Source organism: Phyllopteryx taeniolatus, chromosome 21, assembly GCF_024500385.1.
Source record: "Phyllopteryx taeniolatus isolate TA_2022b chromosome 21, UOR_Ptae_1.2, whole genome shotgun sequence".
In the NCBI taxonomy this organism is placed as follows: Eukaryota; Metazoa; Chordata; class Actinopteri; order Syngnathiformes; family Syngnathidae; genus Phyllopteryx; species Phyllopteryx taeniolatus.
In genome coordinates, this window is record NC_084522.1 from 11,774,164 (window position 1) to 11,797,378 (window position 23,215).

The window sequence follows — 23,215 nt, forward strand, 5'->3', positions numbered from 1 at the left end:
AACAGATAGACATCCCCTCTGCTGTGTGTGTCCTTAACCTCAGTGTCATTCTCTGTGGTCTGTGGAAGCCCACTTCCTTGACCTAAAGGTTGCTCATTTGTGTTTGCGTGTGTGTGTTATCGTGTGTATGATATTTCACGAAGATTTGGTAGTTACTGTTTTCATACTGTAATTACAGCAACCTTTCACCCCTCGGTCTAAATATGTATGAAAGGGGATGTAAACAAAAGTCTTCATTGACTGTTGAAATCCTGTAGCGGGCCACTGGGTAAGAAAGATATTGAATATATTTTTGGTGCTCATTTCTTTCTTTGTGTTAAGAATGTACAATTTGGCCATGAAATTTTTATGTGGAAGAGATAAATCACAGATCAATATACAGTGGAACATTCCATTCTGGGATCCTGGTCAAACTCAAAGTTCTTCAAATAATGAAACAACTTTCCTCGTGGGAAATAGAAATATTCTATTCCAGTGTCAAACTGCCGTCGTCACAAAACCTAAATGTAAGATCTTAACATTTATCCGCAGTCATGAAAGTGTAAAAATAAATGAAACCGTCAACAGCATGAACTTTGATGAATGAAAAAGGAATATTGTGATGGTAATTCAACACACAAATGTGCCTCACACATCTCCTTATTTAACATGGAAGCAAAAAAATAAAATCACGGAAAAAGTTAAATAAAATAAAGTACTAATGCCTTAACTTGAATTTGAATTAAAAAAAGGTTTAAAAATAATGGTGTGGCTGAATAGCTATGCGAAGTTGCTGGATATTGGCAGGAACTTGAACACACTGTCATATGTGCCAATCCAGAGCATCTCAACCATGGCCATGGATTAAACGTGCGGTGAGTATTATTTGATACTTTTGGGATCTATTGAAGTGGCATATCACCACACCCTTCTTTGCCAGACTTTTTTCATTTTGGTATTTTAGGTCCTCATCTGATTAACTGGCTCCCACTATACAGTAAATTATTCTAAATGTACCCCAAACAATATAAAATGCAGTATATACAGTACAGTACTTTATACACTAAAAATAATTTCAATGAATCTTCAACAAAGCATTTTTCTGCAGTATCTCAAATTGTTTAATTATATTACAAATCCATTTTAACCATGTGAACCCGTCTACAGTAAATCACAGGTTGAGACCGTCATAGCCATTAGTGTCAAATGCTGCATAAATATTGCATAAAATGTTTGGTGTGTAATTTAAAGGCTCAAAGACAATCTTGTGGTTAGTGCACATAATTCATATAATTGCGCAACCCTAGTGAGGAGAAGTGGCTCAGAAAATGGATGGATGGATGATAAGTGATGTAAATGTGTCTGTGAACTTGAACAAATGAATTTATTTTACATGAGCACGCATTGATTGCTTGGAAGATCACACATTGGTTCCTTAGACCTTCTAATCAATTACTTAATAACATTATGGATTACTCAAAAACTCCATTCGGAAGTCCAATGACAAACAAAATAAAAATGTAATTAAAATGAATCTGCATTCACTACATATCTTGTACAGATATTGTAATTTAGCAGGTGTACAGTGGGATTGGGCAGTATAAATCCTTCAGGCTCTAAATATATCCTAGAAAAACAACATTGTTATTGTTATGTCACAATACTGTAGTATATTTATGGCTTGTTATTAGACTTTACGCCGATCTGATCGGTGTTATTGGTATCGGCCGATAATTAGCATTTTATGCTGATCGGCTGATCGGCTTTCGTGTCATAATTATCCAATCAATGACGTCATCGATCAGATCCGCACAAGACATTTAACTCCGCGTCGCCTTTGCATATGAATCCATTTATCTTTAGCCTTGTCACATGTCTTGTGGCGCAGTACTTTAACTATCTGACGGCCAATAAAGTTTCTTTCAATCTTGTCGGTGAAAAACACGTCATCGGTGTGGGACTATTTTGTGGTGTCTCAGACAAACAACACGTAAGTTATTTGCAGTCTGTGCACAACTGAAGTACGTTGTGGGGAACGTCATCTAAATGCTTCAACACAAATTTGATCGGGCACCTGAAGAATGTACACAAGGAGGTGCATGCCGCGTTCAAGCAACGCAGCGTGAAAAAAAAAAAAAAAGGAAAAGCCAAACGTACGCAGACAACACCCGTCCATATAGCCGGGACAGTGAGAAAGTAAGCATTTCATTAACAGTATTTATTAAAGTAATTTAATTGCAATAAAGTAATTTAATTTCAGTAAGTTAGCGCCCATTATTTCTGTCATGTAGTAATGTTGATTTGACCTAAACTTGTCAGTGGCCAATCCTTGATTGTCCCCTAGAGGCCATTGATGTTTTCACTTTTATCTAAAATGCTAGAGAATAATTTTGAGCTGAGATGGGCTACAGCACGCCTGCGACCACAGTGAGGATAAGCGGTACAGAAAATGGATGGCTGGATTGATACAGTACTTGGTATACAGTACACAAGTATATACAACCCCAATTCCAATGAAGTTGGGACGTTGTGTTAAACATAAATAAAAACAGAATACAATGATTTGCAAATCATGTTCAACCTATATTTAATTTAATACACTATAAAGATAAGATATTTATTGTTCAAACTGATAAACATTATTGTTTTTAGCAAATAATCATTAACTTAGAATTTTTTGGTTGCAACACGTTCCAAAAAAGCTGGGACAGGTGGCAAAAAAGAATGCTCGTCAAACACCTGTTTGGAACATCCCACAGGTGAACAGGCTAATTGGGAACAAGCGGGTGCCATGATGGGTATAAAAGGAGCTTACCTGAATTGTTCAGTCATTCACAAGCGAAGGTGGGGTGAGGTTCACCTCTTTGTGAACAAGTGCGTGAGAAAACAGTCGAACAGTTTAAGGACAATGTTCCTCAACGTAGAATTGTAAGGAATTTAGGGATGTCATCATCTGCGGTCCATAATATCATCAAAAGGTTCAGAGAATCTGGAGAAATCACTGCGTGTAAGCGGCATGGCCGAAAACCAACATTGACCTTCGATCCCACTGCATCAAAAACCGACATCAATGTGTAAAGGATATCACCACATGGGCTCAGGAACACTTCTGGGAACTCTTTACAGAGGCTTTTAGTAAAGATACAAGATAAATACATTTTAATTAAAAGTTTACGGAAAAAAATGCTAAATTAATGTAACACATTTGACAAAATTCTTGATAATGTACAGTAAATGCTCGGTGGGCCAGATTTAAGAATGGAGAGACCTGCATGTGACTCACGAGCCATGCTTTGCCCACCACTGCTGTACAAGATCTATGCACCCAGAGGAAACATTGGATTCATCGTCATCAATCTTGGCTGGATTACTGTAATGCACTTTACTTTGGAGTCAGCCAGTCCTTCCTCAAACGTCTCCAGTTAGTCTAGAATGGTCCTGCGCATCTCTTAACTGGAACACGTAAGAGGGAGCCCATACCGTAACTCCTGTTCTGGCTTCCCTGCACTGGCTGCCTGTGCACTTAAAGTTCATTTCTGCTTTTTGGCTTCAAAGTTCTAAATTGTCTTGGCCTGCCTTATCTTGCTGAGCTGCTCCATCTCTGTGCCCGGTGCCTCAGGTCAGCTGACCAGCTGCTCTTGGGCGTCCCAAAGTCTTTTCTTTCTTGGAAACTTTTCTATTGCTGGTCTGAAACTATGGAACAATCTCACAGTGCCCATCACACAAGTAACCTCTCTATCCATTTTTAAAACCTGCCTCAAAACCCATTTGTATTCCTTGGCTTTTAACACATCTTGAGATTTTGCCATTGCTGTCTTAGTTATTTATATTATTTTATTTATTTTACTGTTTAAACTTTAAACTGATTTGGTTTTAATTCTAAATTACGTCATATTAAATTGTCTTATGTTTGAGCTGTAGTTAGGTACAGCACTTTGTTGCAATTGTTCTCTCTAAATAAAATTGAGTTAAGTTGAGTTGAGTCGAGCTACTGTTTCTGCTACCACAGATGCCATCACATTTACATTTGGATCACATTCAAGTTGTATGTAATTGTAACAGAGTTAGTTATGATGTCATTGTTTTGTTAATCAACCTTTTTTGGTACATACTGTATAGTGTATCATAACCAATTGGAAAATGCCCAGTTGGATACATTGTTCATGTCTGCAACTATGCATTTGTCGTCATTACACAAACACAAAATTTCCCTTTCCATGAGTAGCATGCATTCATTCATTATTCTTGTTTTGCCTTTTATAATTTCTCTTAAATATGAATGACTTTTCTTCACCTCTCTTGCGCGGTGGTGTGACTCAGCTGAGCACCAGCCTTCCCGCCATCAGCTTTTATGATGTTAAGCTGCCATCAATTAGATCTCGTTTGATCTCCCTACCCCGCCGCCCGAGCTGGCGAAGCTGTGCGCCGTTGGCGATAGCGGCGGGGCGTGGCGTGGCTCTCAGCGACTCCCTAATTATGGCGGTAATTAGGCCTAATCCTGGGCTCAAAATGAGCTGCTCAGTGAACCAGGTGTGCCAGACACCAGAGTCTCATTTATTCACACACTGGCTCTTTCTCAATGTCATTTGTAATGATCTATTGTCCTGCATGACGTTGTTCGTCAATATATAATAACTGAAAGTTTTTGTTTTTGTTTTTTTTGTTTAAAGCTATAAGATCTTAAACTTGCAAAATGTAGTAACTATGTACATTATCAATCAACATCTGTTAAAGAGCACAGGTGTCAAACTCAGGCCTGGGGGCTAGATCAAGCCGGTCACCTCATTTATGTGGCCAACTAGAGCCAATAAAGTGGATGAACTTGTTTATTTCTAAATAGATTTTTTTTCCCATTTTGGTAGAAAATCTGGACCAAAATTGTAATTTTTCTTTATCACTTTTAAGAAGATATTACAAGTATCTTTTTCCCCACCAAATCCCTTCTTATCATTCATTGAACAACAGTTGTACTGTATACTTAAATATGTGCTTGCCATTATTTTCCATGACTTCTGATTTTAATTTTGTTGTGAACAATATAAGTAATAACAATGCATATCGTCGCTGTTGGGCGGAAACCATAAAAGATATAAATAATGGGTGCTAACTTACTGTAATTAAATTACTTCACCCACACCGAAACTTTAGAGCATGATTCGACAGAACGCCGGCATGTTTACGTCCAACCGTTCGTGCTACCGCTAGCTTGCTAGGCTACATAACATTTTATTGTTATTTTTTTGACGTTTTTTTTTTTTGGTGTTTTTTTTTTTTTTCATTAATAACTTCATTGGCCATCAGATATTTACAGTACTACGTCGAAAGACACGCGACAAGGCTAAAAATAAACTAGCTTTTGGATTCAAATATACTGTGCACGCGGCAACACAGAGTTAATGTCTTTTGCGAAGCCGATCAATGACGTTATTGATCAGATCGGCGAATTATGACATTAAAGCCGTTCAGCCGATCAGCATAAAATACTAAATATCGGCCGATACCGATCAGCACTATCAAATTGGTCTAAAGTCTACTTTTAACGGGCTTAAACTCTCAAAAGTTTCTTAACAGTTATAAAACTCCAGGTCTTCCCTCACTCTGCGGCATAGTTGTTGCCATAAGATTGAAAGTCTGGAGGTTTTTTTAGACAGTAACGAGTGAAAGTGGGTTAGATACATTTCGAGTAGGTCTGTTGTCTTAAAGTCGATTGATGTAATACTTTGTTGCAGAAGGAAACCTGTGAGACATGGAGGTAAGTTTGCATGCAGATTAATGTTCACTTAAACATGGGTTAGTCAGCTCATTGTTTTCTTTATTGCATCACTTGTGCTCTAAGATCTTCGAAAAAGAGTTTGGGAAGATGACGTTATACTGTTGTTTGATTTTGTGAAGTATTAAAGCCTTTTTGATTTTTTTCACATGAGTTTGATGCAGATGGCTGGCACTGGCTGTGTGCTGGCAACGTGTTCTACCATTTTAATCGAAACCGTTTTAACTGTTATAATTTTTTTCAACATATTAAATTAGCTATTGAACATGATTTTGTGCTGGTGGTGTATTAATGTTACTGTGCAATGGTATATAAATAGCAACTAATTTAATTTCCTGTAAAGTAGTCATTTTGGAAATGCAAAGATTCCGCCCAACAGCGATGATATGTAGTATAATATGCAATACATTTACTGTATATGGTTTGTACAGTCATACAGAGCCCTCTAAGAGAAATCATAACTACAATGTGGCCCGTAATGAAAATGAGTTTCACACCCCTGCTTTCGACCAAACCCGTCCGTGCATGCCAGTTGGAAAATGACTGATCTACACTACATACGCTGTACATCTACTGTATATCCCTTCGGTAGATAGGGGTGGCAGCGATGGGTGTGGCTGTATGCTGAAACAATGGCATCTGTTACAATGTGACATTTTTATCAGAACCAGAGAAGAGTTTGTCACGAAAAGAAAATGCTGCGAAAGGCTTTTTTCCCCAAAGGAAAGAATGCTAGTGGTCAATCACTTTTCGCTTTTGTCCCCCATCCAATTACTATACTACTTGTCCTCATTAAGGTCATGGGTGAGCTGGACCACATCCAAGATGACTTTATGGAATGGTCAGGAATGGTAAACTCTTCACCAGCCAATTGCAAGGCACATTTAGTAGCAAACAACCATTCACGCTCACATTCACACCTATGAATCCAATCTTCAACTAATCTAACATGCATATTTTTTGGAATGTGGGTGGAACTGGACTTCCTAGTTAAAACCCATACAAGCATGATGAGAACATGTAGATGCCACAGCGGGTCCGGGATTCAAACCTGAACTTTAGAACTGTGAGACAGACGTGCTAACCAGTAAACACTGTTCTACCATTAAAAAATATATATTCCACATCACAACAGGTCAGATGGTTAGAGAATAATGGAATGGCAGCAGGTGTACCAACTGGAGATCGAAGCAGCCAGGAGTGAATACAAATAACAAAACAAAAATATTTTATTAACAAAAGTCCCAAAGGAAAGCACTGGAGGCAAAGCTGGTGTAGAACAAGACATATTAAGAAAAGACACAAAAACCTTGGCGCACAAGAAACATACTGTACCACACATCTGACATGAAAACAAGTAGTCTACACACACTCCGATAATGACATGGCAAGAGACAGCTGGGTAAGACACAAAAGGAGGGAAGGAGCTAGCGTATTTTCACGACCATAGGGCGCACCGTATTATAAGGCGCAGTCTCAGTTACAGGGTCTATTTCTGAATTTAACACATACATAAGGCGCACCGCATTATTGGGCGCAGGCATGGTAAAACATACCCTAGCTTAAAACATACGGTAGCATGCATGCACGCTAAAACAATGTTTTAAAAGGCAGCGGGAGCAAAACTGAGTTCGGTTGTACTTTATTGAAGTATTTAACAATGTACTCACGTTATTTTTTTATCAATCCTCATCCACAAATCAATCAAAGTCCTCACCTTCTGTATCCGTAATGAACAGCTGGGCAAGTTCTCCAACAAACACACCGGGTTCCCTCTCGTCATTGTCAGAGTCAGTCTCGTTGCCGGGGGGCTGTTCAGCAATGATGCCTGCTTTTGCGAAAGCTCGGACAACAGTCAAAGCAGATACCTTAGCCCAAGCATCCACAATCAATTCACATATGGTGGGGTAACTCGCCCGGTGTTTCCTCCCAGTCTTAGTAAAGATGTGTTTGCCATCTGTCCTCTTAAAAATAACCATAGGTGGCAGTTTCTGTCCATTACCATGGCAACCAAGCACAACAGTAAAAGCCGACTTCTCGTGCCCCATTGTGCGTATCGCTACCATGGTGGTCCCCTTCTTATCTACAGTGTGGTTCACTGGGATGTCGAAAGTGAGCGGCACCTCGTCCATGTTGGTGATATGGTTGGGCTGGATGTATTTGTCGGCAATCTTTTTACTGCAGAAGGAGCGGAAGATGGACAGCTTTTCCTTGTAATCCGCCGGAAGTTGCTGCGCCACGGTAGTCCTTGCCCAGATAGATAAATGGCGCCGTTTCATAAAACGAAAGCACCAAGACGGACTTCCTTGAAAATGTTCAATTTTCATTTCTTCTGCAAGCGTTATTGCCCTCAGTCAAGTGGAGTGCTCATCACACAACAACATTCATAGAGGTTGGAACATTGTGCACACATAAGGCGTGCTGCATTATAAGGCGCCCCGTCCATTTTGGAGAAAATGTAAGACTTTTAAGTGCGCCTTATGGTCGTGAAAATACGGTAATTAGAAGAAAAATAGAAGAAACACAGCAGAAAAAAAATGCTTGAGATTGTGACACAATGAGTTGATTTGTATTCAATATATAATTGCGTTTTAAACAACAACTGTACCAGTACAATATATATATATATATATAGCCTCTGCATCCATCAATCTGCAGAGGTGTGGTTACGTCATCATATGGTCGAAAATAGTAGAGCTGCTTCTTTGTTATCGCTGCAACATAATATGAGGTGTGTGCACATAAGCCACAGTGTCCTGCTTGCAGGTTTTTTAAAAAGGGCGCCAAGGACTGGGAAGATACTGGCTGTGTAAGCAATAGAGAGGGTCAACAACTGTCAGGGGTCACGGAAGGGTCAAGAATGGGAAGCAGGGATTAAAGTGGAATTTTGTGCAAGGCCGAACCCTCAGGTACGAAGTCACGGGTGAGGCGGGGAAAAATTAGTCACCTTGAAATAACTCCCAAATGGATTTGTACAGTGCACTCCTGTGGAAGTCTGTTCTTTGAGGACAGGCTGTGTGATCACTCAGTTTTTGACCTATTTTTCTGGTCCAAAGAAGGACTCACCAGCCAAGGACAATCGGTGCTTTGACCCTGTTGATTAGTCATTTCTGTAGCAACATGGTCACATTGTTAGGGCTGACTAATTATGTTGTTTAATGCCCCTTTTGCAGCAGTGAAACTTTAGGAACTCCTTTGATTGATATTGCAACTTTACAGTATGTTAGCTTTTTATTCATGGTTTCCTGCAGTGGTGGAAAATGTTTCTCTACAAGCACAAATTTCGCTCTTGTATTATTTACAACAAAGAGTGGTGTGACTATAATGCTTTTTTTTTCATAAACACCTAATGCACTCTTGCGTACAGATCACTATGGACTTGCGTTGAGTCGAAGATAAATGGAAATGCTTGTCGGAAATATTCATAGCAAGCGTCTGTCTCACGCTCTAGTAAATTATGTTTTGCTGTACTGAACAATGTATAATATTTTTGCAGATGTTGCCTCATTTGGACAACAATATTGGATTTTGTTCTTCGAAAACAATTGAAAAAAGCCGCCCCAGAACTAAAATTTCAGTGCCTCTCGATTTGATTTTTAGTTATTAGTTTAGGTGGAAAAACTAAATTCAATTGCCGATCAGGAAAAGTGGTTTTGAAATTATAATTCATTATTATAGCTTCAGTCACTATCACATATATATATCACTCACAGAATGTTGCAGCATACACTGTGTACAGATGGTTCGATGCATGTGTGACTTTAATTTTTATTAATTTTACAATATGAGTGGAGCATTGTCGACAGATGGCAAGCTCGTTATGCCAAAAAGAAAAACGTCTATATTTACACTATTTTGGCAATCACTGAATATTCATCCATCCATCCATCCATTTTGTGAGCCGCTTCTCCTCACTAGGGTCGCGGGCGTGCTGGAGCCTATCCCAGCTATCATAGGGCAGGAGGCGGGGTACACCCTGAACTGGTTGCCAGCCAATCGCAGGGCACACTGAATATTCAAAAGTAATCAAATAAATGGGTTAGTTTTTTTAATTGTATTTTTTTTCCCTTTAAAAAAAATACTGATATAGACTGTTTTAAATTCCTCTCATGATTTTTTTTTTTCTTGAAACAGCTCTACAATGTAAATGGAAAAAAATAGAAAACAAAACTGTAAATTTAGGACTTGGTCACCAAAGTTGACGTATATGGGGAAATATGCAAATAACTACTCAGAGGAAAGTTGATGTTACTGGCTGAAATCTGAATAAATACCTTTTACTTTTGCATTAAAGAGGTGATCTATATCTTGTATCTTTGATATCAACCATTAAATTTACTGACTGTAAATATTGTGGTGGTCAGTGTAGAGAACATAAAGTATGTTCTAAAAAAACATTTGTCTGTTTTGTCTCCCCAGTTGGATTGAGCTATGCAGAGAAGTACAGTTTAAGACAAATGTGGGAGGTGATGAGATAAAGTACTAAAAAAATAGTGTTAATTACGCGTGGGAGGTATTGTGTATCGTGTTTTGATGAGGAAACTAGGGAAATGAGGCAAAGAGAAAAAACAATGATAAAGCTCGAGAAGTAGTGTATTCATTACAAGCGGCTTAACATGAACGAAAGGCTGGTTGGGCCAAATAAGAAGTGAGGCCAGTTGATTTCTTGAGGGAGTAATGTTGTTGGGAGTGAAGGGAAGCAGTGAGGAGAGAGATGGGTCAGAGTGATTAGCAGTAAGAGTCGAGCAGGAGGTGAACTGAGAGAGGAGAGCTTACAGGAATCCCTTGACCTTGCCAGGTAGCCATTAGAACAAAACTAATTACCAGCCAACGACCCCAGAGTTAGAAGTCAGTGGCCTGGCATAGTGGTCTACTCTCACACAAGTACACCTTTTGGCATGCAAGTGCGTGTGCATACTTGGTTTCCTGCTCTATCCAAGTCCTAATCCGTGTGATATATGAATGTATGGGAACAAAGGGAAATGCCTAATCACACCACGTGAACGAGAGCGGGCAAGTACACCTTCATGTGTCTGTATACAAATCCCATAGCAAAACCTATTGCCCAAAGTAAAGCGTAATGGAATATTTGAGGATACTTATCAATTCGAGACTAAACAAACACTGTCTGAAATAAGACTAAACAGAGATCTATATGTGGACAATATTGTGATATTAATCCAATTATTTTGAACTTTTAATTTGCCAGGTGTTTTAGTCTCAACAAATTCATTCTGTTAATCAGACAAAATAAATGTATTAGGTGAGCTTTAATGACATTTTCATTTGGGATTTGTTGGTTGTTTATATTAAAACATAATTAATAGTTGTATGCTGGTCTCTATCGGCCATCAAAAGGAAGTACTGTATCCAGTTTGTCTGCCTGTTGTTACCTTATCTTTTCATTGAATTACCATTACTTTTTATACTGTACATATAGCTATGGTAATCATTTGATCATATTCACAATTACCAATAACCTAATTGCAAAGTCTTCTGATATTGAACAGTGGTTCTCCAACTTTTTACTTTTTTTACACCAAGTACCACCCCAAAAAATTATTGGCTCTCCAAGTACCACTATAATGGCCGACGTTAAATACAGGAGCGCAGTAGGCCTAAATAGTTCTAAAAAAATGTGACAGAGGTTGTAATATTACAAGGTAAAAGACATAATTTTCAAAGAATAGTCAAAATTTTACGTAAATAATTTCAAATTACACAAAAATAAAGTCAGAATATTATGGAAGAAAAAAACAAACTATACAACAAAATTGTGATATGGGAAAAAACAACACCCCAATGTTTAAAGGATTAAAGTTGAAATATTACGAGAACATATCAGTTTCATGACAAGACCCAGAGTTAAACAATGAAGTTGTTATATATTACATGGCATTAGTAGTTTATGAGAATAAAGTCAAAATATAGTAAACAAAATATGTAATTTTACAGGAATAAAGTTAAAATCTTATGAGCAAAAACTACAATTTAAGGGAAAAACTGTAATGATTCAATTAAAATGTACTGCATCTAAATCATAAATACATTTTTTACCTAAATAAAAGTTTAAAAACAAATCAGTTCTTAAAGATTCTGTGCAAATGTATTGAAATTAAAAGTTAAATACAACTGAAATGTACTTGGGTAGTGATTCATTTGCGTACCACTAGAGGGAACCCGTGTGCCACTCGTGGTACTCGTTCCACACTTTCAGAATCACTGATGTCGGTTTCAAATTTGTAATGGAATCTTTGCTATTAACATGACGCAATGGTTCCTTTAAAAACAAAACAAACAAACAAAAAAACAGTTTACAGAGATAAAAGGTGAGCTTGGTCTGGTCTGATAGCTTTTTATCGTGCCATAATGGCTGACTTCAGAGCTTGGGGGAAAGTTAACTAGTAAGTCGGAGAGTCTCATGCACATGCATGGACAAATTAATGTCGGTTCAATACTTCACATTTATCCTCCAACTTTGAACTGGAGGAGAAAGTCTTTAATCTGTGCAGTGCCTTTCATCAAGGAATCTCTGAAGACCATCTAAAGATGTCCTCTGGGAACTCGAATCCATTAGCTGGGAGATGCCTCTGCCCTGCAGTTGACTTTGCTGTAGAGCCTGTTTGGGCATCATCATTAAGATATCATCATAACTATTCAGCTCAAAAATTACGTTTTATTGTGTGAATGTAACGGGTAGACTTATATATGTCCATTTTTTTTTTTTGTGAAAAAGCAAAAACAAAAAAACTTTTTTCTCAAATCAAAGGTCAAAACTGCACTACCATCCTTGTAAAAGCAGAATTACAGTATCATTGTGTTGGTTGTGCACGTGTACCTAATAAAATATAAAATTTAAAGAACATAACATACCATGACGTATTGCAAAATGCCATAGATGGGTCATTGGAAATTTGAATAGAAGTTTTTTTTAACCTTCATATAACTGCTACTTTAACACACACACACACGGAGCAATAACACATGCGAGCAAAGCATACAACAGTACTCAGCCATATATTCCCTCTGTTCTGTGGGAACCACTATTAACGGAGTTAGTTGGGGACCTTCTATGTCTCCTTCTTCTCCTTCTTTTCTTGGTTTGGTTTTGATGGAATGGGATTGCTCAGTATTGTGTGAGTTAAATATACAAAGATGATTTTAACAAACAAGCATGGCAAATTGGAATATAATGTGACTAATTAAAAATAAATTTATTCCCTGCTTCCAGTGTGTTGCATCTCATGTAGCCTCTTTAACTGAGCAATTAAATGATAACACTGCATTTCAAGGTTAACGTTTCTTCCTTATTAGCAAATAAGATACACATAATATAGTCATTCACTGCCATTGACGGCTTTAGAAGTCAAATATCCATGTTAACTGGGAAGGCTGGCAGTGAATGAGTTAATTGGCTCAAAAAATAAAAAATAAACTATAAGATAAGAGTACAAAAACACCAACTGCAAGAATGATGCAATTGTGTTTTCATGACATTTTATTGGAATCCTTTTGTCAACATATCAAGCATATTATGCGGGTCTTCCAATTGATTCTGTAAATATAATTTACAGTTATATCTAACAAAATAAAAATACAAAATTACAGCCAAATACTGATTCTTTCAAAAAGATTCGCTTCCCTTGAATAGCTCACAATTGAATCATCTGATAAAACACTTGTTAATTTAAAAACGGAACTCATATAGTACTTTTTAAGACTCATAGCATGCCTTGCGGTGTCCTTTTTTCAGGCGCTGAATGACAAATGTAGAGGGACGCAAGACTCATTAAAACATATTGCTGTCCCTGTCATGGCCGACCCAGAGGCATTAAGCCTTCGGCCCACTTTGGATATGCATACTTAAAGGAATCATGATTCATCTTGAGACATCTCACTAATCTTAATTACAGTGTTGTTTGGAGTTTCTGCATATATTTATTCATGAATGGTAAAGGGGTGGAGATACCAGCCGATGCTTGTGAGCGAATTTTGCACACAGAGCTGAAATTTGCCCTTATTAGAATGTTTTTCATCTTACCTATGCTGTTTAATGCATGGCTCATATGCAGTAAGCACAAATTTAGAGATAATTAGAACATTAGTGTGTGTGTTTAGATTGATGGTTTGGTTATGTATGAACCAAGTTTCCATGGAAAGCAAGCAGATTAGGATAATGTCGTGTGTGTCCATTGCAGTTCATTAATTAGTTGGAACTACTAAATGTAAACTAGATTTAGCAGTTGGAGTGAGTCTGTTTGTGGCATGTTGCTTTGCTGCTTTGGTAATGAGAGCTCCACAAAGATTTCATTTATTGCAAATGTCATGGGTTGGGTGGGCTACGGGGGGGAAAAAAATGGACGGATGCCTTAAAGAATGGTCGTCATTATAATCCGCCTCTTAGGTACACTTCTCTGGTTGACACACCCCAACAACAACAATAAAAAGACCCCAAAAAGTGAGGAGTTAATCCTCACTTAGCTAAAGTCTTGCAAGATATGCTAAAGACTGGAGTCTCTCGTGAGTTGCATGCACAAATGGCGGTTTGAATCATTATTCTGAAAATCGTGACCTAAAAGTGTTGGAGCATTTGACTTTTCAGTCCATCCAGTTTCTTGTTCTGTTCATATACTGTAAGTGAGCTGCAGCCACGCTGACTTTGGGAAAAAGGTAGTACTTCCAGTACAGACAAACAACCGTTCACACTCACATTCACTCCAATGGACAAATTACTTGGGTTAATTTTCAATTAACCCAAGTTGCATAGTTTTAAAATGTGGGAGTGTGTCAGAGTAGCAGGGCTGTTCGAGGCATGCATAATTGACGGAAAAGGTAGAAATGTGAAGGGGGAATCATGGGACAGCATATTTTTAGTTTATTATTTATTTTCATTATTTATTATGCTGCTAACTTAACGATCGATACACGGAATTTTTCACTTACTCAACGCCGTGTAAGACACTCTAATAACACACTCAGGTGTAGTAGTATAGTAATGGCTATTGTTAACAGAGCACTGCAAATGCAACATTTGTGATTTTTCTCAAGTTGTTTTTCCTTGAATATGATTCATCTGTCTTCGTGCATATGTATGTTTAGTTTTGTGGGTGTGGTTTTCTAAGAAAGCGCGCCAGAACATAGGCTCAATATATACAATTTACAAAGCAAATCTATGAAAACGATGTTAAGTCAGCAACATTCAAGCAGCCAACACAGCACTTCCGGTTTGTGCTCTTATTTTGAAACTCAGACTTGCACCACTTGTGGTGGCGGACTGACACTAACTTGACAACCTCCACAAGGCAAAAGGTTCACTAATACACGTCAAACACTCAACAAACCAACTTTGAAAAAACGGTGTATAATCATAATGCGTTTGCATTCAGTTGTATTTGCTTGACATTACTTCCTCCTCATTGACACACACCATTAAACAAACTCACAATACTCTATGCACACGTTACATGACATGAACATGCAAACACCAGAATGGAGTGGCTTGAAATTCCTTTTGACTGTGGAGAAGACAAGCTCACCATTAATACACACTGTGGTGCCCCTTCCCAATATCCATTGCAAACTAATTCCCAAGCTTGAAGGTCTTAAAATATTTATCACTTTTTCCTCTTGTGTTAATTGGGGACAAGAAGTTATGACTAATGATTTTGATGTGAACGGTGGCACTATGGTTTGTGTGGATGTATTGCAGCAGCTTGGTGCAGGTTGTGCATGATTTACTTGAGGTAACCACAATGGATTATTCTGCATAATGGGGTGTCCCTTTTCAAATTAGCGGCGACAGATGGAACTGTGTCCTGTGCCTTCAAAGCAAAACTGAAGACTTTCACTAATTTGATGAAAAGTAGAAACCTTTTTTTTTGTTTTTATTTTTTTGGTTTTTTGACATTTCTAAATGAATTCTAGTCATTGAAGAATCTCAATGCGCGGTCACAATTCTTTCAATTAGCCGCCGTCAAATTTTCCATTTGACTTCAGACTTCTATGGTTACTGAATTACATTATGGTGTTTCTGTTTTTGCACACAAAAAAGTTGTGTTGTACCTGAACGAGTGAATGAAAGTTCATGAACCAGTTCATATTTTGTGCAAATGTGAACTGAACTTAGTTCATTTCTGCCCGATGAACATAATTGAGAATGCGCTCATTCTGGCATCAAAGAACAGTTTTCGGACGAAAGTTCATTTTCATTGAAGAGTGCCAGGACAACCCCGTCTCAACACACTAAATATGAGCCTTCATATGTCGTCGGATAAACGCAGTATTTGGCAACCAATTCAGTGCGGCCACAGCCGCCATTCATGACAAGCACGTCGCAGTTGCATGACAAAATGAGGTGCGTTCAGGGACACTGCGTAAATGGGAGTAAATATGTTCTTCGGTGATTCTTTTGCAATATAGTACATCATTTTAAAAATTGATAAGGTCAAGTAGAAAAATTATTACTTGTATCAGAATGAAGTCTGTACGAACACACTGTCATGATATATAATTTATTTTGTTTTGTAATATAAGACTAGATACAATGAAATATTTTGTTAATATAGTCCGCCAGAGCAACAAGCAATGCAAAATTATCAATGTCCTTTTACCATCGTTCCTGTCATACTGTGGTGTGTGTTTTTGTTTGCACATTAAGGAGAGAAGACATGTTTTTATTTTAAATCCCCATTTTAAAAAACACCATCCAAGTTTTTCCTCATGTTTTTAAGATTGTAGGGTGAAAGCTGCAGTTGGCTACTAGTATAGACTGAATGGATGACAAGAATGGAAAAATGAAATGCCAGTATTTTAAGGGGAATAGCCCATCAGCAACATATTGAGAAATACATAAATAAATAAAGAACTATGAACTAGTTAATTTTTGGAATGGTGGACTAAACTTTGAAATAGTGTGTTTAGAAAATGAACTTTTCCCAACACTACAAATAAGTTAGAAATGTTGAAGCCAGTGAAAAAGTTAGTAGTCTTAACACAGTGAGCAAAGTAAAGAGGACCGTTTGACATTCATCAGTAGAAAATGCAAAGGTCATTACCTTAATCCTGTGCTTTAGGTGTGAAGAAAAGATAATTTAAATATAATTTACCACAGAAAGAAAGGAGTTTTAATTTGTTATTAAAAAGGAAAATGAGGGCAGAGGGGAGTGGTGCGAGAGCTGAACATTGGGCATCCCATAATGAGAACAGCGCATCATCATCATCATCTCACCTCACATCACTTCCCCTCAGCCACCTGAGGCGACAACACTCATGCAAATGTAGGAAACGCCATCTGTTCAGCTGCCCGGTATCGGCGCTCTGTTCTGGTTCCAGCTTCAACTTCGAGCAGGGTTGCACACGCACCCGTGGACACACGCACGCACACACACGCACGCACGCACGCATATACACACACACGCGCGCGGACACACACACACAGCTAAACCTTAATCCATTTTGTTGACAGATGTTATATGTCTATTAGGTGAGGTGAAGTTGTTTTACCTCCATCTTTAAGAAAAAGCAATACGAATTTAGTCTTGTGATTTATTATGCTGATAATGCTCGAGTTCTGTTCATTGATTTGTTAAACCAATGGTTGATGTCACCATGCAAGGGTTTAAGCGCTCAACCTGTTATAACCTGGCCAATCGTGACAATTAAACACAGACAACCAAAAGACTGTGAACATGTGGGAGCAGTAAGGGTGCAGAGGGAGTACACACTATAAATAATGCTGCAATATGACACATTAAAAGCACTGGTTGAATTGGATATCGAAGATAGATAATCTTCATACAGTATATTAAAGTATCTCATAAATGAACACATACCGTTTGCTAAAATTACCCTTAAATAAAAGCTTTTAAAATCATTTTGTTGGTACGATATTCGTGTACTCGTCAGGATACCTCGTCTTTTTAGTGCTAGTGTTTATGCAGGCATTACTGGCAATATATATATTAAAAAATATACACACACATTATATGCAGCTAGGGAGGAAAAATATATGTAAAATAAAAAATTAAAAACTACACACCTTACTTGTTCCTGCCCTAAAATGATAACATGGAGTATTTTGGATTCATTCACAGTTTTTGTATTAATCATAATGATACTTTATTTGAAATAAGTGTTGTTTGTTGTTATTTCAGGGTTTATTTATTTATTAAAATGTTGTATTTTTTTTCATTTAGTAGACATGTGATTAATTCATACTTTTACAGTATTAAATCATATTTTTCATCTCACATTCATAACTATTTGCAGCATTCAAACCAGACACAGCGGTACAACTTGTGGAGTGTGTGTGTGTGTATGTGTGATGGGTAGGGGCTAGTTGAGGGAGGAGGCACAGTGCTCATGGGGCACTTCCAACAAAGAGGGTAACGATGTTCAAAAATTAAATACAAATACTTCAATGGGGTGCTACATTTAATTATGCTACTGATAAGCAACATTTACCCTGACAGGCACCACCCAGTGCAATAAGTAAGGGGTGTGGAAACATACATGCATATGTGCGACCAGGAGCAAAGGGGCATGTCAAAGGTAAGCCAAAAAGTGGGGAGGACAGTGCCCCCAGTGCCCCCCTATCTCCACTGCTTCTGATTCAAACGATCATTTATATTTTGCTATTCAATTATATTGAATTGATTTTTTATAATATTTAATTATTTCAACACTTAGTTTTTTTTTGTACAGCCACTCAAGTAACCAAATGTACTTCATTGCCCTACATCTTACCTCATATTAGAATTACCGTATTTTCACAACCATAAGGCGCACTTAAAAGTCTTAAATTTTCTCCAAAATGGAGAAATAATGCGGCGCACCTTATGTGTGCACCGAGTTCCAAAATCTGTAAATGTTGTGTAATGAGCGCTCTGCTTGACTGACTTGGGAACATTTCCTGCCGACACCCTGCTTATACAGAGGAAAAGCGGACGTGGCAGAGGATAGCATGCGGACGTAAAGGGGGAAGGGTGTGCGTGAAGGAGGACGCTAAAGGCATGTCCCCAGTAGGTCTATAGCGCCGGGGTGTGCATTGTGCAAAACAACATCGGTTTGGCGAAGGACCCCCGAACATGGCACCTACGAAGAGACACGCTTACAGACCACAGTTTAAACTGCAAACTATCAGTTACGCGGAGAAACATGGGAATTGAGCATCCGCGAGAGAATTCAATATCAACAAATCCATGGTTTGCAAGTGGAGGAAGCAGGAAAACGAGGATGAAGCTGAGTTTCCGCGGAAACAAGGCGAGGTGGCCCGAGTTGGAAGACCAACTCGAGCAATGGATTAATGATCAAAGAACAGCCGGGAGAAGCGTCTCTACAGTCACCATTCGACTGAGGACAATAACGCTTGCAGAAGAAATGAAAATCTAACATTTTCAAGGAGGTCCGTCTTGGTGCATTCGTTTTATGAAACGGCGCCATCTATCCATCCGGGCAAGGACTACCGTGGCGCAGCAACCTCCGGCGGATTACGAGGAAAAGCTGGCCATCTTCCACTCCTACTGCAGTAAAAAGATTGCCGACAAACACATCCAGCCCAACCACATCACCGACATAGACGAGGTGCCGCTCACTTTCGCTCACTTTCGACATCCCAGTGAACCACACTGTAGAGAAGAAGGGGACCACCACGGTAGCGATACGCACAACGGGGCACGAGAAGTCGGCTTTTACTGTTGTGCATGGTTGCCATGGTAATGGAGAGAAACTGCCACCTATGGTGATATTTAAGAGGAAGATGCTGCCTAAAGAAAAGTTTCCAGCCGAAGTCATCGTTAAGGCCAATGAAAAGGGCTGGATAGACGAGGAGAAAATGAGAGAATGGCTGAGTGAGGTGTACGTAAAATGTTTTAATCCACGCGTCAACGTCCCTGTTGATCTGTGACTCCATGCGCGCCCATCTCACAGCCACTGTGAAAAACCAAGTGCAACTAAGACTGAGAGGAAACGCTGGGCGAGTTACGCCACCATATGTGAATGGATTGTGGATGCTTGGGCTAAGATATCTGTTTTGACTGTTGTCCGAGGTTTCGCGAAAGCCGGCATCATTGCTGAACAGCCCCCCTGCAACGAGACTGACTCTGACAATGACGAGAGGGAACCCGGTGTGTTTGTTGGAGAACTTGCCCAGCTGTTCATTACGGATACAGAAGATGAGGACTTTGATGGATTTGTGGATGAGGATTGATCAAAAAATAACGTGAGTACATTGTTAAATACTTCAATAAAGTAAAAGCGAACTCAGTTTTGCTCCCGCTGCCTTTTTAAAAACATTGCTTTAGCGTGCATGCATGCTACCGTATGTTTTAAGCTAGCGTATGTTTTACCATGCCTGCGCCCAATAATACGGTGCGCCTTATATATGTGTTAAATACAGAAATAGACCTCGCTGAGACTGCGCCTTTAAATACGGTGCGCCCTATGGTCGTGAAAATACGCTAGCTCCTTCCCTCCTTTTGTGTCTTACCCAGCTGTCTTTTGCTTGTCATTATCCGAGTGTGTGTAGACTACTTGTTTTCATGTCAGATGTGTGGTACAGTATGTTTCTTGCGCGCCAAGGTTTTTGTCTTTTCTTAATATGTCTTGTTCTACACCAGCTTTGCCTCCAGTGCTTTCCTTTGGGACTTTTGTTAATAAAATATTTTTGTTTTGTTATTTGTATTCACTCCTGGCTGCTTCAATCTCCAGTTGGTACACCTGCTGCCATTCCATTATTCTCTAACCATCTGACCTGTTGTGATGTGGAATATATATTTTTTAATGGTAGCACAGTGTTTACTGGTTAGCACGTCTTTTTTGTCAATATACATTGTACAACAAAAGTGGGGTAAAAAGACCCACTCAAAAGAAAGCTAAATACAGTTAAACATCTTAATTTTAAACTAAAGAATAAAATAAAACCCTAAAAAATAAAATTATTCTAATTATCCTCTCAGTCATGATTTCCATTGACATCAATGAGTTGTGCATGTTTAAAAGTCAGCATAAGTTGAAGGACAGTGTGTCAGTTCATCCTATTGACAGTCTCTCAGATAGGCAGATACATCTGGGATAATGGCTGATTCATCTCATCTTTGAAGTGCTCTTCATTCACTTCATGTGAAGAATGTGCTTGCAGATGGAAGTGGAGTTGAGGTGGGGAGGAAAGTGGAAAGATTTTTGATGGCGACATCCATTTGACAGGGTCATAGTTCCTCTTTATTTCCATTTGCGGCCTGTCACTCACGCCTTAATTTCCTGCACCCCTATTTACTTGCCTCTCGTTTTTACGACCCTTATCCTCTCCTGTCCAACTTATATTCATTTTAGTGTGGGGTGAACACAAATATAAACGTGTTCTCTAACTTCCTGCCTAATTCTGGGATGACCGGCCCGATTTTCACAATGCTAACTGACCTTGCGTGCCAACGAGAACCATTGCACAGCTGCTCCCTGCCATGCTGGCGCCCACCACCCATATTCTGATTTTAATTTCTGGTTGAGATGCTCCGGGCATCGGGCGCAAAAACTGCCAACCACCTGTGTTACCTAATTATCTTCAAACACAAACGAGATGTACTCTCACAGTGCCCTCAAAACAAACAAACAAACAAACAAAAGCTATGATATTTTAATCTACAGCTGAAATAATTTCACGTGTTTGTAAAATGAGAAATAACCTGGATTGTCATGAAGGCCCATGTAATATTTCCTAAGAAATTACAACCCCAATTCCAATGAAGTTGGGATGTTGTATTAACCATAAATAAAAACAGAATACAATGATTTGAAAATCATGTTCAACCTATATTTAATTGAATACACTACAAAGAAATTCAATGCTCAAACTGAAACTTTCTTGTTTTTAGCAAATAATCATTAACTTAGAATTTTATGGCTGCAACACGTTCCAAAAAAGCTGGGACTGGTGGCAAAAAAGACTGAGAAAGTTGATGAATGCTCATCAAACACCTGTTTGGAACATCCCACAGGTGAACAGGCTAATTGGGAACAGGTGGGTTGTATGATTGGGGATAAAAGGAGCTTCCCTGATTTGCTCAGTCATTCACAAGCAAAGATGGGGCGAGGTTCACCTCTTTGTGTACAAGTGCGTGAGAAAATAGTCCAACAGTTTAAGGACAATGTTCCTTAACGTACAATTGCAAGGAATTTAGGGATTTCATCATCTACGGTCAATAATATCATCAAAAGTTCAGAGAATCTGGAGAAATCACTTCATGTAAGCGGCAAGGCCAAAAACCAACATTGAATGCCCGTGACCTTCGATTCCTCAGGCGGCACTCCATCAAAAATCGACATCAATGTGTAAAGGATATCACCACATGGGCTCAGGAACACTTCAGAAAACCAATGTCAATAAATACAGTTTGACGCTACATCCCTGAGTGCAACTTGAAACTCTACTCTGGAAAGCAAAAGCCATTTATCAACGACACCCAGAAACGCCACCGGCTTCTCTGTGCCCGAGCTCATCTAAGATGGACTGATGAAAAGTGGAAAACTGTTCTTTGGTCCGACGAGTCCACATTTCAAATTGTTTTTGGAAATTGTGGACGTCGTGTCCTCCGGCCCAAACGGGAAACGAACCATCCGGACTGTTATGGATGCAAAGTTCAAAAGCCAGCATCTGTGATGGTATGGGGCTGTATATGTGTTAGTGCCAATGGCATGGGTAACTTACACATCTGTGAAGGCACCATTAATTCTGAAAGGTACATACAGGTTTTGGAGAACCATATGCTGCCATCCAAGCAACGTCTTTTACATGGATGCCCCTGCTTATTTCAGCAAGACAATGCCAAACCACATTCTGCACGTGTTACAACAGCGTGGCTTCATAGTAAATGAGTGCTGGTACTAGACTGGCCTGCCTGCAGTCCAGACCTGTCTCCCATTGAAAATGCTTTTTTGGAACGTGTTGCAGCCATAAAATAATAAGTTAATCATTATTTGCTAAAAACAATAAAGTTCATCAGTTTGAACATTAAATATCTTGTCTCTGTAGTGTATTCAATTAAACATAGCTTGAACATGACTTGCAAATCATTGTATTCTGTTTTTATTTGTTTAACACAACGTCCCGACTTCACTGGAATTGGGGTTGTAATAACCAGTATTATTGGGAGTGAAATGTCAACGCATTAATTCTGTACGCTTTGGTGGAGTTGGTTTTATTTTTAATAAAAGTATCGGCAATTACGTTACCAGCGTCAAAAGTGTTTCCAATAGAATCGCCACATGTACCATCTCTATTAGCATTTTACGAGGATTTGTCCCGTCTTTATAGTCAATCGAAGCACAAATTTCAAATAGTCATGGGTGACTTTAACGCCAGGATTGGCCTTAATTCTGGCGAGAAATCAATTGGATCGTACGGAATGGGATCAAGAGACGAAAGAGGAGAAAGCTTAATAGAATTTGCTGAACAAGAAGGCTTATACTTTATCA

At 38.8% G+C, this 23,215-nt stretch overlaps 1 protein-coding gene across 2 annotated transcripts in view; it reads left to right on the forward strand.

Annotated features, from left to right (window-relative positions):
* LOC133470906 (ephrin type-A receptor 7-like) overlaps positions 1-23,215 on the forward strand; it is a 361,573-nt gene that overhangs the window by 55,185 nt on the left and 283,173 nt on the right. The window contains exon 1 of one of the 2 annotated variants that reach the window (XM_061759847.1): positions 19,872-19,967. The exons of the other annotated variant lie outside the window; for it this stretch is intronic. The gene's annotated coding sequence lies outside the window, so the exon portion shown is untranslated. Of the gene's footprint in view, positions 1-19,871; positions 19,968-23,215 lie in introns of those variants that run through there. 2 annotated transcript variants of the gene reach the window in all.